The sequence below is a fragment of the Chenopodium album genome, chromosome 4, assembly GCF_948465745.1.
Source record: "Chenopodium album chromosome 4, dcCheAlbu1.1, whole genome shotgun sequence".
NCBI classification, from domain to species: domain Eukaryota; kingdom Viridiplantae; phylum Streptophyta; class Magnoliopsida; order Caryophyllales; family Amaranthaceae; genus Chenopodium; species Chenopodium album.
Genome location: NC_137837.1, coordinates 45491231 through 45494224, shown reverse-complemented (window position 1 = coordinate 45494224; position 2994 = coordinate 45491231). Strand labels below are relative to the sequence as shown.

The 2994-nt window shown below is 39.7% G+C and overlaps 1 long non-coding RNA gene across 1 annotated transcript; it reads right to left on the bottom strand.

Annotated features, from left to right (window-relative positions):
* Positions 1 to 1633: 1633 nt before the first annotated feature.
* LOC145626973 (uncharacterized) lies at positions 1634 to 2753 on the bottom strand. Its single transcript, XR_014111229.1, has 3 exons — positions 2602 to 2753; positions 2431 to 2495; positions 1634 to 1828 (listed from the first exon to the last, which is right to left on the bottom strand). It is a non-coding gene; the product is annotated as an uncharacterized LOC145626973 (long non-coding RNA).
* Positions 2754 to 2994: the final 241 nt, after the last annotated feature.

Genomic DNA, 2994 nt, shown 5'->3' with positions numbered 1-2994 from the left:
TGACCAGCCGTCCCAGAAGAAGAAGAAAGAGTTTAAACCGTACGTCCCCAAGTACGAGTTTAACAAGGACTGCAATTCCATCCTCATGGAAATTAAGGACCGGCTGTCCCTAGAGAAGCCGAATCTAATGAAAAGTTCCATTCAATCAAGGAACAAAAATTAATTTTGCCAATACCATGAGGAAGTTGGCCATGACACCAACGACTGTTTCAGTCTTCAAAGGGCGTTGGACCGTCTGGCTGACAAAGGAATGCTGAAGTCCTATATTTCTAAGTCCCCAGCCGGGGCAAAGAAGAAGAATAAGGGTCAGTCCTCTAAGACTACCCCCCAGCCTGCCAGTAGCTCGGATACCGACAAGGAGCCGGTCTACACAATAGCAGGCGGGTTTTCCTGTGGTGGCCCTACCATCCGGGGCACCAAGAGCCATCTTCGAAAGATGGACAAGGATGATGATGAGCAGGCGTCTGCAAGCACCTCCTTCCCAGACGTCTTGATCACTGAGAAGGACAGGGGCAGCGTCCGCCGTCCGCATGATGACCCGGTCGTCATTGAATGTAAGGTTGCCAACCAACTGGTTGGAAGAATCCTTATTGACACCGGCAGCTCATCAGACATCATCAGCCTCCGGTGCTTGCAAAAGCTGAAATACAATGTCAGCAGCATGCATCCGGTCACCCACCCCTTGGTTGGTTTTGGGGGTGGGATGGTCTACCCAGCCGGAAGAATTGACTTACCCATCCGGCTGGGAGAGAAGGGCCAAGGACGACAACATTATCCTTGGCAGGCCAACCCTCAATGTAGCCAAGGCAGTAATCATCCCATCTCTCATGCTCATCAAGTATGAGAAGGATGATGGCATTGTTGGTTCCCTGAATGGGGATCAGAAGACGGCTCGAGAGTGCTATCTCTCAGCCGTCAGAGACACTGTAACCCCAGGCGGCCAGGAACCAATAGACCTTGACAATGTCAAGGATGCTGACCCAGCGCCTGCCCCACCAGCCACCGGAAAGAAAATAAAGGCACCTGGTGGAGGTGAAGAAGGAGAAAAAATAGCAATCACTGACCGGTGAACGGTCAGATGAGCTCCGTCCCCAACCGGCTGGTGAACATATTGACATACCTCTGGACGACAGTCGTCCGGAGCGTACTGTGAAGGTTAGGACGGTTGCTTTTGCTAAGTTAGGTGCAGACTTGCACCTTCTGCTAGGGGTGTTCAAATCCGGGTACCCGGATATTCGGGTACCCGAAGACCCGGGTACCCGGATCTTCGGGTAATTAATAAGTCGTCCCGTGTCCCGACCCGGATTCTTCGGGTACCCGGATACTGGGTACCTGAATTATCCGGGACGGGACACGGGTACCCGGATTTTTTATATTTTTTTAATCACTTTTTTTAACCTTAAATCTGGTGATGTTGGTTATTTTCATTTGTAAAAACTAAAAACCAGCTGAATATTTTTTCACTAAAAATCTTATGTACTTATATTTTTTTAAAAAAAAACTGCTCTAATATTTTTTTTTAAAAAACCTGCTCTAATATTTTTTTTTAAAAAAAAAAAACCTGCTGTAATTTTGTAAAAACTAACCTGCAATACTTGCAATTTATATCATGCAATACTAAAAATTCAAAGAGTTTAAGAGAATACAAAGTTTTTGAGTCTTTAATTACATGACTTTAAAACATATAAAATACAAATAATGGTACAAAGCAAGTTAGCCACACAACAAACGAAATGGGAGGGCTTCAATTCATTCACTTGTGAGATCCGATATTTCAATTGTCTCATCAATAACAATCATCGGTTGTTCCATAATCAAGTCTTCATTCCTACAAAAGACAAATAATGCAATAGAATAATTACATATCACATTACAAAATCACCTTATCTTCCAAATTTTATAAAAAAATCAAATCAACAGAATAATAAAATTAATAACAGAATTCCACATACAAAAAAAGAATAATAAAAATAAAAACAGGTGAAAAAATGAAAACAGTGAAAAAAAAAGAATAATAAAAATAAAAACAGGAAATAATGAAAACAGAAAAATAAAATTAAAAACTGAAAATATAAATGATAACAGGTTGATAAAATAGAAAAATAAGAATGAAAACAGAAAATTTAAAATGATAAAACAATATGAAAAAATCAGAATGATAAACCAGAAACAGGAAGTTGGAAAAAAAATTCATACGAAATAACAAAAAGTGAAAAAAAAAAACAATAACCCATGCTTATTCCACATTAGGATGAAAAACAGTAAGTAAAAAATAAATCAAACCAACACAAAATCAACTCAAATTAGTTTTATACCCAAATCAACAACCCATTCACAATCAAAATTCAATAACCCATGAAAAATTGAAAATACCCATCCATAATTAACAATGCAACAAATTATAATGAACAAAAATTACAACAAACTAACCTCAGGCGGTGAGAAGAATGATATAACCGATGAAACTGAGCAGGACTAGCATGAAATGTTTAGATCTAGCAATTGGTGTTAAAGAAAATAATTAGATTGATAAAAACTAAAGTAAATACCATGAAAAAACTACAAAAATACCACGAAAAATAGTACAAATATAAAACTAACCTGAGATAACTGAATTTTGAGGATGAATCGAGTTGAATTTTGAGTGAGGAATTGATTGAGATGATTTTTTGAGGGAGGAGATGAGGCGCAAGAAAGAGGAATAAGAGAGAAGAATTTTACTGATGGTGGCTTTTTTTTGGAGTGAGAATTGAGAAAATGAAACCCTAAGTCTAAGTGGGCTGGCTGGTTGGGGGAGTATTTTTTTTTAACGGGTATCCGGGTACCCGAGAATAGCAAAGCTTGTCCCATGTCCCGGCCCACGAAATTGTTGTTTTCACGGGACGGGTACCCGACCCGAAAAAAACAGAAAAAAATGCTAATTTCCCATCGGGTTTTTTGCGGGTCATCGGGAAATCGGGACGGGACAACCGAGTCGGGTTTTTTTTAACACCC